Source organism: Macaca thibetana, chromosome 4, assembly GCF_024542745.1.
Source record: "Macaca thibetana thibetana isolate TM-01 chromosome 4, ASM2454274v1, whole genome shotgun sequence".
Taxonomy (NCBI): Eukaryota; Metazoa; Chordata; class Mammalia; order Primates; family Cercopithecidae; genus Macaca; species Macaca thibetana.
The window spans coordinates 80,076,526-80,092,796 of record NC_065581.1 but is presented as its reverse complement, the minus strand read 5'-3'; the positions used below and the strand labels follow the sequence as shown (position 1 = coordinate 80,092,796).

At 40.8% G+C, this 16,271-nt stretch overlaps 1 protein-coding gene across 1 annotated transcript in view; it reads left to right on the top strand.

Moving 5' to 3' along the window:
* UBE3D (ubiquitin protein ligase E3D) overlaps positions 1–16,271 on the top strand; it is a 179,784-nt gene that overhangs the window by 123,450 nt on the left and 40,063 nt on the right. The gene's annotated exons all lie outside the window — the stretch shown is intronic.

Sequence of the window (16,271 nt, the reverse complement as noted above, 5' to 3'; positions counted from 1 at the left end):
AGGTTTGCAAAAACTATCTTATAATTCACTATTTTAAGCTGATAACAACTAAACACTGCTTGCATAAACAAACGAAAAGAAAACTAATAAAAACTCTACACTTTAACTTTGTCCCCCACTTTTTAATTAACTTTTTAATTTTAATTCTTTGTTGTTTCTGTTTATACCTTATTGTACTATGTCTTGAAAAGTTGTTGTAGTTATTTTTGATTGGTTAATCTTTTAGTCTTTCTACTTAACAGTAGTTTACATACCACAGTTACAGTGTTATAATAGTCTGTATTTTTCCGTGTACTTATTTTTGCTGGTGAGTTTTGTACCTTCAGATGATGTCTTATTGCTCATGAACATTCTTTTCTTTCTGATTGAAGTACTCCCTTTAGCATTTCTTCAAGGACAGGTCTGGTGTTGAAATTCCTCAGTTTTTGTTTATCTGGGAAAGTCTTTATTTCTCCTTCATATTTGAAGGATATTTTCTCCAGATACACTACTCTAGGGTAAAATTTTTTTCCTTCAGCCTTTTAAATATGTCATGCCACTGTCTCTTGGCCTGTAAGGTTTCCACTGAAAAGTCTGCTGCTAGGTGTGTTGGCGCTCCATTGTATATTATTTGTTACTTTTCTGTTGGTGCTTTTAGGCTCCTTTCTTTATTCCTGACCTTTGGGAGTCTGATTATTAAATGCCTTGAGGTGGTCTTCTATGGGTTAAATCTGGTTGGTTTTCTATAACCTTCTTGTACTAGGATATTGATATCTTTCTCTAGGTTTGGGAAGTTCTCTGTTCTTATCCCTTTGAATATATTTACTTCCCCTTTCTCTTTCTCTGCCTCCTCTTTAAGACCTGTAACTCTTAAATTTGCCCCTTGGAGGCTATTTTCTAGATCTTGTATGTATGCTTCATTCTTTCATTATTCTTTTTTGCTTTTATCTCCTCTGACTGTATATTTTCAAATAGCCCACTAATTCTTCTGCTTAATCAATTCTCCTATTAAGAGACTCTGATTCAATCTTTAATATGTAAGTTGCATTTTTCTACTCCAGAATTTCTTCTTGATTCTTTTTAATTTCAATCTCTTTGTTAAATTTATCTGATAACATTCTGAATTCCTTCTCTGTGTTATCTTAAATCTCATTGAATTTCCTCAACACAGCTATTTTGCATTGTCTGTCTAAAAAGTTGCATACCTTTCTCCACCAGGATTGATCCCTGGTGCCTCATTTAGTTTGTTTGGTGAGGTCATGTTTTTCTGGATGGTCTTCATGTTTATTGATGTTTGTCAGTATCTGGGCATGGATATTAAAAAGTTAGGTATTTATTGTAGTCTTCACATCATGGGCTTGTTTTTACCTGTCCTTCGTAGGAAGGCTTTCCAGGCATTCAAAAGGACTTGGGTGTTGTGATCTAAGTCATAACTGTATTAGGAGACTGAAGCCTAGTAATTCTGTTATTCTTGGAGACTCATAGACTCACACTGGCTTGGTGGTCTTACATAAGATCCAGAATACTTCTCTGTATTACCTGGCAGACTCTTCTCTTCCCTTACTTTCTCTTAAACAAATGGAGTCAGTCAGTCTCTCTTTCTCCCTCTTTTTCTGTCTTCCTTTCTGTCTGTCTATCTGTCTCTGTGCTGAGCCACCTGGGGCTGAGGTGACACAATCACCCCTGTGGCCACCATCACAAAGACTGCGCTGGGTCAGACCTGAAGCCAGCACAGCCCTGAGTCTCACCCAGTGTCCACTATAATCAATACTTGGCTAACACCTATGTTTGCTCAAGGCGCTAGGGCTCTGCTATCAGCAGTTGGTAAAGCCAGCCAGGCTTGTGTTCTTCCCTTCAGGGTGGCAATTTCCTCCAGGCCCTGGGCCGGTCTAGAGATGCCATCTGAGACCTAGGGGCTAGAGTTAAAAACCTTAGCAGTCTACTTGGTATTCTGTTCTGCTGTGGCTTAGCTAGTCCTTGAACCATGAGAAACAGTCCTTCCCACTCTTCCCTCCCCTTTCCACAGGCAGAAGAGCCTCACTCCATGACCACAACCACCAGAAACCCATGGGGAGTACTGCCAAGCTACTGCTGATGTTCACGTAAGGCCCAAGGGCACTTCAGTAAACTTGTGGTGAATTCTGCCAGACTGGGATTCACCCTTCAGGGCAGTGGGCTCCCCTTTGGCTCAGGACAGGTCGAGAAATGCTGTCTAAGAACCAAGTCCCAGACTCAGGACTTGCTTTGTGCAAAGAACCTGCTTTGTGCTCTACCCCATTGTGACCAAGCTAGTACCTAAAGTGCAAGACAAAGTTCCCTTTACTTTTCCCTTTCCTCAAGCAGAAGGAGTTTCTCACCACAGCCATCAGAGTTTCAAATGTGTTGTGTCTCAGCTGAAGTCAACACCTCTCAGAATCTCACCCAAGACCCACAGCTTACTACCTGGGTATCCCTACTGGTTATTCAGGGCCCAGGGGCTCTTTAGTCATCAGGTGATAGGCTTTGCCTGGACTGGGTCCTTCACTTTCCAGCAACAGATTCCCTTCTGGTCCAGGGTGTGTCTACAAATGTCATCCAGGAGCTAGGGCCTGGAATGGAGCCTTACAACCGTGATCAGTTCTCTATCCTACTGTGGCCAAGCTAGTATTCAAGAATCAAAATAAAAATCCTCTTTACTCTTCCCTCTCCTCTCTTCAAGTGGAAGGAAGAGGTCTCTTTTGGAGTTGTGTTGCCTAGAGTTAGGGGAGGGGTGGCACAAGCACTCCCTTAGCTGCCCTAGCTAGTTTCTCAGTAGCTTGCATCACCCCTGAGTCCACTTGCTCCAATCCCAGCTCAGCATTAAGACTTGCAGTCCCTGTGGTCTAGGTTGTCTTTCAAGTTTATTTATGGCCCCACAGCACTTCAGCCCACAGTAACGAAGCTGGCTCGAACTCAAGTTCCCACCACTGGGATGGGCGATTCCCCTCTGGCTAGGGTTGATCTGCATGCTCCCTCCTTGTGTGGGCATCACCTGAGTTCCACTTGGTTTTGCTTTCCACTGTAACAGGGAAGCACTGAGTTTAATGTGAAGTCTCATAATTACTGCACTCTCCTCCTCTCAAGCACACAGATTTCTCTGAGCTATGCAGCTGCTGTAGGGGAATGGGAGAGGGGTGGCATTGGCAATTCAAGACTGTTTCCTATTTCCTATTCTTTTCAGAGATATTAAGTTAAAATCAGATACCATGAGAGTCCTTACTTGATGTTTGGTTCTTTTTTTGTTTGTTTGAGACAGGGTCTCACTCTGTCACCCAGGCTGTAGTGTAGTGGTGCGATCTCAGCTCACTGCAACCTCCACCTCCTGGGCTTAAGCAATCCCCCCAGCTCAGCCTCCTGAGTAGCTGGGGCTACAGGTATGTGCCACCTTGCCCAGCTAATTTTTGTATTTTTAGTGGACATGGGGTTTCGCCATGTTGCCCAGGGTGGTCTTGAATTCCCTGGCCCGAGCAATTCTCCTGCCTCATCCTTCAAAAGTGCTAGGATTATGGGCATAAGCCACTGTGCCCAGCTAATTTTTGTTTCTTATGAAGATGCTTTTTTGTGTGTAGATAGTTGTCAAATTTGGTTTTCCTGTCAGGGGCACAGTGGGTAGGGTATTGTATCCCACCATCTTCCTTCAACCCTCCAAATCAATGTAACTCCCATTTTTAAAAAGTAAGTAAAGGTGAAAAAAGTAAGTAAAGTGGGCAAGTGTAATTATTTAACTACCAAAATGTGAGGCTATGCTTTAAATATTGGTCTTCAAATTCTGAATCTATTATTTATTCCACCTCATGACAGATACATCAAAGAAAATGCCAGATGGTCCTCTTTGACAGTCTTGTGTCTTGTATAACTTATTTTTACCATGTGGAAGCAACAATATCTCTTTCACTAATGTCATCCTTTAGAGAACAACAGCCTTCAAACATGGGAGCAGTGTGAGAAATAATCTCAAGCATTAAATGGATCGTGGCAAATAAGTGGAGCGTCATCAAATTAGTGTTCTGTATATGTTGTATAGTTTAATCATATAGTGAAAATATGTCAAAAAAGAAGAAATAAAAAGCTTTATGGACTTTATTACCACCTGATAATTAGGGTTGATCAGGATATTTCCTGTTCTAGAGGGACTTGAAATCATATACTGTTCTGTGGTGAAGGGTGAAGTAATTGAAGCATCTTGAATATGAGACCCACATACTATTCTAGACAAGGAAATTCTCCATTGCTTGTTACTTATCTGTAATTTGATTTTAACTTTAAGAAACTCACTGATACTTAAAATTTTCATCTTTTTCATGATGTAAAAATCATATATTTAACTTCACAGTTATTCAGATGTTAATAGTTTTATAATTATCTCATTCAGCTAGTGGTTTACTACCTGTCAATATCTGTATCAAAAGAAAAGAAAAAATAATATGAAAATTAGATTTAGTCATTTTGCCATTTATTGGCAACTCAGGTGAAAAGCTTTGATGATATAGAAGTTTAAAGCTGTGGTTTAAACTTAATGTATTAGTTCATTCTCATGCTGCTATGATTAAATACCCAAGACTAGGTAATTATAAAGAAAAGAGGTTTAAGTGACTCACAGTTCAGCATGATTCAGGAGGCCTCAGGAAACTTACAATCATGGCAGAAGGCACCTCTTCACAGGGCAGCAGGAGAGAGAATGAGTGCAAGAAGGAGAAATGCCAGATGCTTATAAAACCATCAGATCTCATGAGACTCGCTCACTATCATGAGAGCAGCATGGGGGAAACTGCCCCCATGATCCAGTTATCCTCCACCTGGTCCTGTCCTTGACACATGAGGATTATGGGAATTACAATTCAGCGTGAGATTTGGGTGGGGACAAAGAGCCAAACCATACCATTTTGTGCCTGGTCCCTCCCAAATCTCATGTCCTCACATTTCAAAACAGAATCGTGCCCTTCCAACAGTCCCCTAGAGTCTTAACTCATTCTAGCATTAACCCAAAAGTCCAATTCCAAAGTCTCATCTGAGACAAGGCAAGTCCTTTCCACCTGTGAGCCTGTAAAATCAAAAGCAAGTCATTTACTTCCTAGATACAATGGGGGTACAGGCATTAGGTAAATACACCCATTCCACAGGGGAGAAATTGGCCAAAACAAAGGGGCTACAGGCCCCATGTAAGTCTGAAATCTAATAGAGCAGTCATTGAACCTTAAAGTTCCAAAATGATCTCCTTTGACTCCATGTCTCACATCCAGGTCATGCTGATGCAAGAGGTAAGCTCCCATGCTTTGGGCAGCTCTGCCCCTGTGACTTTGCAGGGTGCAGCCCCGCTCCTGGCTGCTTTCACAGACTGGTGTTGAGTGTCTGTGCAGGTGCACAGTGCAAACTGTCAGTGGAGCTACCATTCTGTGGTCTGGTTGACGGTGGCCCTCTTCTCACAGCTCCACTAGGTAGTGCCCCAGTGGGTACTCTGTGTGGGGGCTCAGACCCCACATTTCTGCTCCTCACTACCCTAGCAGAGGTTCTCCCTGAGGGCTTTACCCCTGTAGCAACCTCTGCCTGGACATCCAGGCATTTCCATACATCTTCTGAAATCTAGGTGTTGCTTCTCAAACTTCAATTCTTGACAATTGTGCACTCACAGGGCCAATACCACATGTAAGCCACCAGGGCTTGGGGCTTGCACCCTTTGAAGCCATGACCTGAGCTGTACGTTGGCCCATTTTAGCCATGGCTGGAGCTGGATAGGCAGTGGCCACAAAACCATTTTTTCCTTCTAGTGCTCTGGGCCTGTGATGGGAGGGGCTGCCCTGAAGGTCTCTGACATGGCCTGGAGACATTTTTCCCATTGTCTTGGTGATTAACATTCTGCTCCTTGTTTCTTATGCAAATTTCTGCAGACATCTTGCATTTTTTTCCCCCAGAAAATGGGTTTTTGTTTTCCATCACATTGTCAGGCTGCAAATTTTCTCATCTTTTATGCTCTGCTTCCCCTTTAAATACAAGTTCCAATTTCAGATCGTCTCTCTCAAGGTTAAAGTTCCACAGATCTCTAGGGCAGGGGCAAAATACCTCCAGTCTCTTTACTAAAACATAGCAAGAGTGACCTTTCTATTCCAGTTCCCAATAAGCTTCTCATCTCCATCTGAGACCACCTCAGCCTGGACTTCATTCTTCATGTCACTATCAGCATGTTGGTCAAAACCATTCAATAATCTCTAAGAAGTTCTAAACTTTCCCACATCTTCCTGTCTTCCTCTGAGCCCTCCAAACTGTTCCAACCTCTGCCTGTTTCCCAGTTCCAAAGTCACTTCCACATTTTGGGTATATTTATAGGAGTACCCCACTCTACTGGTACCAGTTTACTATATTAGTCCTTTCTTGCTGCTATAAAGAACTCCCTGAGACTAGGCAGTTTATAAAGAGATTTAATTAACTCACAGTTCTGTATGGCTGGGAACGCCTCAGGAAACTTACAATCATGGCAGAAGGTACCTCTTCACAGGGCAGCAGGAGAGAGAATGAGTGCCAACAGAGGAAATGCCAGATGCTTATAAAACTATCAGATCTCATGAGAATTCACTCACTATCATGAGAGCAGTATGAGGGAAACTGCCCCCATGATCCGATTACCTCCACCTAGTCCTGCCCCTGATGCATGGGGATTCTGGGGATTACAATTCAAAGTGAGATTTGGATGGGGATGCAGAGCCAAACCGTATCACTTAAGAACTTAAAAAATAATAATATAATAACTTACAGGGACTCCTAGAAATAGATAAACAGAGGCCTGGGAATTCTACAGGTAAGTAACAACAATGGGCTATAGAGAAGAGGAAGTTAAGTTTTTGTCTCTGCACTCTTTTTTTTCTATATACTTTCAAACATTGTACTACATAAATGACCTCATCTGTTATATTCCACTTTCATCTCTGGGTGAATTATAGCCATTTTTTTTTTTTAAAGTAATGTTTTCCCCTAATTATAAAAAAAAAAAAAAAAGAAACCTTTTATCATAAAAAAAATTGGAAAATTCAGAAAAATGTGAAGAGAATTAAGATCACTGGGAGTAACCAGTATTGACATTTTAGAGATTTTTTTTTTCCTTTTTTTTTTTTTTTTTTTTTTTTTTTTAGAGTCTTGCTCTGTCACCCAGGATAGAATGCAGTGGCACAATCTCAGCTCATTGCAACCTCTGCCTCTTGGGTTCAAGCAATTCTCCTTCCTCAGCCTCCTACGTAGCTGAGATTACAGATGCCACACCCAGCTGATTTTTGTGTTGTTAACAGAGATGGGGTTTCACCATATTGGCCAGGCTCATCTTGAACTCCTGACCTCAAGTGATCCACCAGCCTTGGCCTCCCAAATTGCTGGGATTACAGGTGTAAGCCACCATGCATGACCATTTTAGAGTAATTCTTACTAGTATTTTTAATGTCTGCTTATACACACACACACAAATATATATATTAATATAAAATTGGGCTCATTGAAGATGCTGCCTGGAGCACAGTACTGGCAATACTCTGCTCTTTCCTTTGTTTCATCTCCCGGCATGAAGACATATACTTTTCCCAAGAGACTATCAATGGGCCTTGGGGACATTATATATGAGGGTCTCAGGGTCCTGTTATTAGCTGCGAGTGGGAAGGGAAGAAGGGTGTGGGTGATTCCACATGTCAAAGGGCTTCTATAGTCATGAAGCAGACAGACCTGAACCAAGATGGGCAGGCACTCCCTAGAATTTTCACTCAGCACTTGTGGTAATCCACGTGTGCATCACAGGGAACTGAGATGGGAGTGGTGTTGGCACCCTCAGGTCCCTGGATGCGTCCACTATTTTTTCTTTCCTGTGAATGCCTTTGTCCTCAATGTGCAAAGATAATCGGGAGTTGAGTGCTACTTATTATATTTAGGAACTTTGTTCTCAAAGGTAGTGATTACTGTCCTATTTTCCATCTCTCTCCTCGAAACAATTTCTGGGAATTACCTCAGCATTTGGATGTGAAAGATGTTGTCATCTTCATTCCTTTTTGCCCTGCAGGGCATTCTGTGGTCTGGGGAAATAAGCAGGTATTCTTAGTTGAATTTAGTTCTCTAGTCTGAATTGTCTCTTCCTCTGCCTCCTTTCATTTTGGACTCTCCTTTTTGCCATACTCTAGAGAGAACGTGGAGGATGGGGCCAGGCAGAGAGCCTGGAGGTTAACCAGAAATTTAGCCAGATCCACGTTGATGCCACATCACATCTTTCAAAAGGCCGATTCCCTACCCAGTTACCTGCCACTTGACTTGCCCCTCAGACGTTTCGGTCGCTACCAAGGAGTTGAGGTTGTGGGCAAAGCTGGATAGTTTCTGTGCTTTCTGTAGCACTTGGTAGGGGAGGTCTGAAGGGACTTGGGATGCTCTGCCGTTTGCTTTATTGAGAGAAGCAGGGATGATGTATAGCTTACTAAGTCTATAATTATGTTTCTTGTTTTGTTTGGTTGTGTTTAGTAAGTTAATTTTTTCCTGATTCTAAAGGAAATACAGTCATGTATTACTTAATGATAGAGATACATTCTGAGAAACATGTCATGAGGCATCACACAGAATGTCATAGAGTGCACTTACACAAACCTAGATGGGCTGGGACAGCCTACTACACACCTAGGCTATGTGGTATGGCCCATTGCTCCTAGGCTGCAAGCCTATATGGTATTGTACTGAATACTGTAGGCAATTGTAATACAATGGTAAGTATTTGTATATCAAAATATATCTAAACATAGAAAAGGTATGGTAAAAATATGGTATAAAAGATTAAAAAGTGGTACACTTGTATAGGGCAGCTCTGTTATAATCTTATGAAACTACAGTTGTACATGTGGTCTCTTGTTGATCAGACGTCATTATGCAGCTCATGACTGTATGTACCCACGATAGACAATGTGGTATGGGTTTTTCATTAGCAAAACAATACATACTTTTACTTTTAGCAAACTAAAAATATAGAATCTTAAAATTGAACCAATGGCTACCTAGCCCAATTCAGTCCATCTGTCCTTCATGGTGGGGAGAGGAGGCCTAGGAGCAAGGCCTGGCAGGCTCTGGGCAGCCTTTGTGATTTGAGAGCACTCACCTTCTCTTACCTCAGTATCCTTAACACAGAAATAGGGATAAAGAGAACTGGAAGACAGATAGGGTTTGTCTAATTCTGTAATGACATTATTATGAGTGGTACTCGTTCTTTTTTTTTAATAGACGGGGTTTCCAGTCTCACTCGGTCACCCTGGCTGGAGTGTGGAGTGTAGTAGCACGATCGTAGCTCACTGCAGCCTAGAACTGCTGAGTTCAAGCGATCCTCCTGCCTCAGCCTCCCATGTAGGTGCATGCCACCACACCAGACTATGGTACTAGTTCTTAAATGTCAGTGTACATGGGAAGCTTGTTTAAAATTTAGATTTCTTAGTGATCTAAGAAATTGGAGTCCTAGCCAGAGAGATTCCGATTCAATAGCTCTGAAGTAGAGTCCAAAAATCTGCATTAACAAACATCCAAACGTGTATATGATAGGGAATTTCAAGAACGAAACTGTAAGAAACACATGATAAGAGAATATACACCAACTAAAGTGAGAAATGAAAGAAAGTATTTTAATTATAACAAACATCTAGTCACTAGTCCAAATAGCTTAATTATTTTCACCTTTTCTTCACTGCTCCTTATTAACCTGCACTTAACACAGTCTGTATTGCACTAAACTGAATAGTTGTCATGAAGTTTATATTTTTTCTTTTCTTTCCTTCTCTCTTTACCCTCAGATGCTTTGTAGAATCCTTGTGTTACCTCTGTCACTCCTCTTTCTGCCGTTGCTGTGAACACCCAGCATGCCCACATCTCCTGGTCTCTGGGCTTCTTGCTTTTCTCGGGGATGTGCAGCCTCTGTAGTCCCCTCTCTCACTGCACGTGTCAGACACTCAAGGTCTAGTCTGGACTGCTGACCCTCTTCTAGGCAGATAACCCTCTATGGATCCCAGTTTCTTTATCTGTGGGATGAAGGGTTGGGTTAAATTACATATGTAAGTGTTTTTAAAGTTCCTTTTAAGGTAGAGGCACAGAGTCATTTTTGTCTGTTCCCAGCTGTTTTTAATTTATTCACCCAGGCTGTGTAATATAACTGTATTCCTTAAATGTTATAGAACCTTATTTCTTGTGAACATCCTGGAAGTGTTTAACTGAGGAAAAATAGAGATAAAGTCAGATTACATAGGGTTGTTGTGTGTGTGTGTGTGTGTGTGTGCGCGCGCGCCCGTGTGCTTTCCAAGAGAATGGAGTTGATGCTGTAAGGCCTCCCTAACAGCTGTCAGGAAGGGACAGGAATGATGGGGTTAGGGTGCCGTCTGGCCCTTGGCTCTTCCTGCCTCTGAGACATAGGCGACTCTTTCATGTGGAGGCTAGCAAATGAAGAACCCTGTCCGAAGGCCTGTGTGTCACAGAAACTTGGTATGTTCTCTGACAGCCCGTCATTTCTCCCCTTTCCTCTTCCTTCTCTACCCTCCCTTCGGCTTTTTGCACTTTTGGCTTCCCCTTTTATTTTTGACTCTGGTTCTTGGCGCACATTGAAACACGTATGACTTAGGAATTTTTCAGTGATTTTGTCTTTGTATTTTATTTATAAGTATAGTGACTCCAAGAAAGTGTTCTAAAATGTGAGCCTCTTCTGTTGCCTGGAGCTGCTAACGAGAGGACTTCGTTCTTTCCCACACACTGAGCATGGCTGTGTTCAGTCAAGTGGCTTCCTGGTGGTGGGTCTTACTTCCTTGGAAAGGAGGCTAAAGATATATGTCTGCTTTTAGAAACAAAGTGGGATCAAGACTGAAATAACTGAGCTTGCTTCACTCATGGAGGGAGCTGCTGTGTTGTTCTCAGGAGCTTTTTTTTGTTTTTTGTTGTTGTTGTTTTTGTTTGTTTTGTTTTGTTTTGTTAGAAGGAGGAAACAACAGCCTGGGGAGGATATCAGCCTTCAGGGGAATGTGATTTGGAAGGTGAAACTGTTCTCAAGCCTCCATTGAGAACCTCTTGTGAGCCCTCCTGGTAGTGACTAATCATTTCAGCAAAGTTAGAATATTTCGAATAGAAGAGGTATTGGGGGATCTTTTCTAGTCTAAATGAGAATAAGCCAAAGGAAGCATGGGAAACAAGAATGAAATTATTTTATTGTCCCTTTGGTCCTCGCTCTTGTAGACCTCATCTATGGAGCAGTAAAGAAAAGGGCCTGCAGTGGAAGTGGAAGATATGTTTGGGCTCCTTCATGACTGTTGGGAAACCAGCAACCAGCGTGACTGGACCTAAGTCACTTTCCCTGTCTATACCGCAGTGTTTTCATTCCTCCTGCGCTAAACTGATTCTAACTTCTAGTAGTTGAAAGTCTGACAGAAGTGTAAGAGCTGGTGGATTAAATTAGCCTGAAGAAGAAAAATTATCATCCAGTTTGCCCTCCTCTGAGATTAGCACATTGCTTCTTTGGGGGTTGGAGGTTGGAAGTGATGGTCACAAACCAAGTGACCATGTCTGGGCAGCAGGGAAGGGGCTTCAACTAGGGGCTTAATGCAGTTAGCATCAACAATTGGCTTTCAATAATTTAAGACAGTGTGACTAATCTGTAGCATACAAAGGTTGTCTGGTATAGAGTCTAAAGCCGTGATAACAGAGCACAGACTAAATTGGCAGAATAATGTTTCAGTGCTGGCTCCTTTTCTTGACTCTTTAGAACTGAATGCAGTTCTTCATTTAAAAAAAAAAACTTACATGTGTCCATAGTCCCTATATTTCTGGTTCTCTTCCTGCTGGTAGTAAATTATTGTTTTCTTCTGATTTAACTTCAGCTCGAAAATCATTTGTAAAAGCAATAAATATTTGAGACACTGATGATTTGAAACATCAGCTGCTTTTCATTGAGTCCCTCAGATATGCTAATGTTTTTAGCAGAAATCAGAGCACTTAGAAGACTTGGTTTTTGGTATTTTTATTTTAAATAGCAGAGTTAAATCTGTTTATATTACATTTTTGTGTTACTCATGTAATTGGACTTACGTCTACAATCTTTGGCAGGGGCAGGATGGAATGTATCTAGGATTTTCTAGCAGAGACTAAATTGTTCAGTATATTTACTTTTTTAAAACAAAGACCTTACCATTGTTTATTTTGCCACCTATTAGGCACATTACGTCCTCTCACCCCACATTTCCCTATTACTATTATCTATTGTTTTTCCTGGTTTCACTTAAAAACACAAAAATTCATTATTTTACATATTTTCATGTTCACTACCTAATACATATAGTTGTCAGCCTTTTATTTTCTTGCATCTCACTTCCTGTAGTATTTCTGTCACTGGCAGTTTGTGAATGGGAAACTCTCTTAGTCTTTGTATATCTGGAAACGTCTTCATTTTGTTCACACTCTTTAGTGATGGCTAAGCTAAGTATAGAATTCTATACCCCTTTTCACTTTGAAGATCTATCACTCATTGCCTGCTGACATCTATTTTTGTTGATAAGACAGCTGTTGTAAGACTATTTGCTATTCCTTTGAAGATAAACTGTCTTCTTTCTTTTTCCTGCTGGCCTGTAAGATTTTATCTTCATGCTTGATATACTATAGATTTACAGTGATGTCTTAAGTGTGGAGTTTTAAAATCTTATTCTGGCCGGGCGTGGTGGCTCACGCCTGTAATCCCAGCACTGTGGGAGGCCGAGGTGGGTGGATCACGAGGTCAGAAGATTGAGACTATCCTGGCTAACATGGTGTAACCCTGTCTCTACTAAAAATACAAAAAAAAATAGCCCGATGTGGTGGTGGGCGCCTGTAGTCCCAGCTAATCAGGAGGCTGAGGCAGGAGAATGGTGTGAACCCTGGAGACGGAGCTTGCAGTGAGCCGAGATCGTGCAACTGTACTCCAGCCTGGGTGACTGAGCAAGACTCCGTCTTAAAAACAAAAAACAAAACAAAACACAAAAACAAAAAAAAAAAAAAAAAAAAAAAAAAAAACCTTATTCTACTTAGCACTCTGAGAATACATGTAAGAACTCCTGTCTTTAAGTAGTTTTGTAAAATGATCAGCTAATATATATTAAATTTCCATTATCCCCACCACCATTTCTTCATTCTGACCTTCTATTAGACATATATTGGTGATGTAGTTTGAATATTTGTCCCCATCCAAATCTTACGTTGAATTTTAATCCCAGATGTTGGAGGTGGGGCCTGGTGAGAGGTTGTTTGGGTCATAGGGGTGTGTCTCTCATGAATGGCATGGGCTGTCCCCTTGGTGATAAGTGAGCTCTCGCTCTGAGTTCACACAAGATCTGCTAGTTTCAAAGTGTGTGGCACCCCCATCCCTCTTTCTTGCTTGCTCTGCTTTCTCCATGTGATGTGCCTGCTTCCCCTTCACCTTCTGCTATGATTGTAAGCTTCCTGTAGACTCCCTAGAAGCCAAGCATATGCCAGCACCATGCTTCCTATAAAGCCTACAGAACCATGAGCCAGTTAAACCCCTCTTATTTATAAATTACCCAGTCTCAGGTATTTCTCTATAGCAATTCAAGAATGGCCTAATACTATTGGAGTCATTCTTGCGTTCTCCTTGCCTATTCCCTTGTCTCTTAACTGTTTTTTCATATATATATATATAATTTGTAAATACACACTCATTTTTATCTCAGAGCTGTATCAGAATAAATCCTGAGTACTAGATCTTCCAGTTCACTCATTCTGGTGTTTATCTCCACTATTGAGTTTTATTTCAGTGGCTATATATTTTCATTTCCAAGATATCACATTTTTAAAATTTCTATGAAGATATTAAGCATAGCCTACAACTATTCTGAGTTTGTTCTGTTATTTTATTTTTTTCTGAAAGTGCTTATTCTTCTACTTGTTAATTTTGTGGCTAACTTAGATATCTTCATGTGTTTTGGAATTTTGCTTTGCAAGCTTACCTTGTTTAACATCTGCTTTCTCCTCCTTACTCTTTCCCACAACTTGCCCCACCCCCATGATAGTTTTGCAGCTGCTTCTGCATCTATGTCTGTGTTTTTCTATTTCTCTAAATGAGGAGCCCCAGGTGAGCCATAACTTCCAGCATTTGTCAGCAACAATTTTCACTGGTTTCCTTTCATAAGCCTCATGCAGTCTAAGTCCAGCCACTCTGTTAAAAAATTAAAATAACAGAACAAAGTAAAAATATTTACAAGCTGTGTTTAATGTCCTCATTGTATTAATCCATTCTCACACTGCTATAAAGAACTGCCTTAGGCTGGATAATTTATAAAGAAAAGAGGTTTAATTGACTCACAGTTCCACGTGGCTGGGGAGGCCTCAGGAAATTTCTAATCATTGTGAAAGGGTAAGCAAAGCATGTCTTATATGGTGGCGGGTGAGAGAGAGTGTGTGAAGGAGGAGCTGTGAAACACTTATAAAACCATCACATCTTGTGAGAACTCACACACTATCATGAGAACACCATGGGGGAAACGGCTCCCAGGATCCAATCACCTCCTACCAGGACACTCCCTCAACATGTGGGGATTATGGGGATTACAATTTGAGCTGAGATTTGGGTGGGGACACAGAGCCAGACCATATCTCATAATGATTGTTTTTAATTTGATACCTTGGAAATAAAAAAATAAAACCTTAACTTTAGCCCCACTAGGCAGTTCCATGGCTTTAGCTCTGCCTCCACACTGTGTGCTTCTGGTCTATGCAAGTGCTTAGCTTGTTTTCTGAGTATAGCTATGATTTGGAATTCTCTCATTTTATATTTTATCTGTCATTGCCTGATACTTGAAGAAGGCAAAGACTTTTAGTGTAATCTTCGGCTGTCTATGATTTAACCTTGGTTTTCATTTCATATCTGTAGAAGGAAAATAACAACTGCCCTTCCCATCTGTGAAACCACTTTGTAAATAAAAAAGACAAGTTGTGGCCATTTGTATAATTAAAGTAATTGGTATCACATTTTACCACTACACTCTACCTATGGAGTCAAAGATGTTCAGGATGGGTAGGTGGCATGCTGGGGGAATGAAATACCTTAGGTCATAATAGACTTAAACATCCCTAAAGTTGTTTGGTAAATGTTGTCAGTGGTTTAGTCCACAAATTGCAGAGTGCTTTCTACAGGTAAATGGATTGTGACTGTATATTTACTTTTAGAGTTGCATACAATGAAAATGCAATTGTTTTTTGTGACAATAAAGCTGGCTCACTATTCACTGGATTGTTCCATTTTTCTTAACTCTGTTGTGATGGTATCCAGAACCTATCTTGCCATTTGCTGCTTAGGTGCTTTATAAAATCTGTCTAAACTAAAGATGGACTTGCTCTGGATATAAAAGAGTTTATTAAACTTTGTCTTTCAGGTGCTTATCACCATCATTGCATAATGTTGAAGGCCTAGAGAGTCATACTGTGAAGATGATGCCTTTTATCAGTGTTATAAACCATTTTGTTTGTATCTTCCCCTACCCCCCAAAAAAAACCCAGATCAGCTTGGTCAGGTAGCAGGAATCAACAAGAGAAGCCACTGCCTGAATTTGACCCTGGATACACAAAATTAAAGGTTTTCCCCTCTCATACTGTCACATTCTTTATAGCAGACAACTAGAGCCCTGATTTTCTCTTTTAGCTATGTTTTGTTAATTGAAAATTTGTGTTCCTCTCTCTCTTCATGCTCTAGCATGGTGTCTAAAAATTCTCCATACACATTTCCTGGCAGCAGAAAACAATGGCAATTGTGTAGTAATCAGTTTCCCAAACTAAAAACAAGAAACAACTTTCCAATTAGGAAAACACCACACAAAGCCACACCCTTAGCATTACTTATAGGCAGAGAGTACAAAAACACAAATAGCTGTGGATAAATAGGGAAAAAACATGAGTAAGTTCCAGTGTTCAGTTCCTCACACTTCTTCCCCACTTCCATTCATGCCAGGTTTCATGGAGGGCAAAGCAGACCAAGATAAACTGCGAAAACAGAAGAGATAGGCTAGTGACAATGCCTAAGAGTGATTTGGAATGGCCACCAGAAAGATTAAATTTAGCCTAAATTCTAAAATGCTGGGAAAATGACCAAGCAGATCACAGCATGGAATATAGGGAAGGGATTTTAAGGTCACATGATTTAAAGAGCCAAAGGCCATATAGGACCAGATACACCAGTTAAAGATACACCATTTTATAGGACCAGATACTATTCAAATGAACAATCATCATTTAAAAGGATAGGTATCATTTAATGCGTCAGT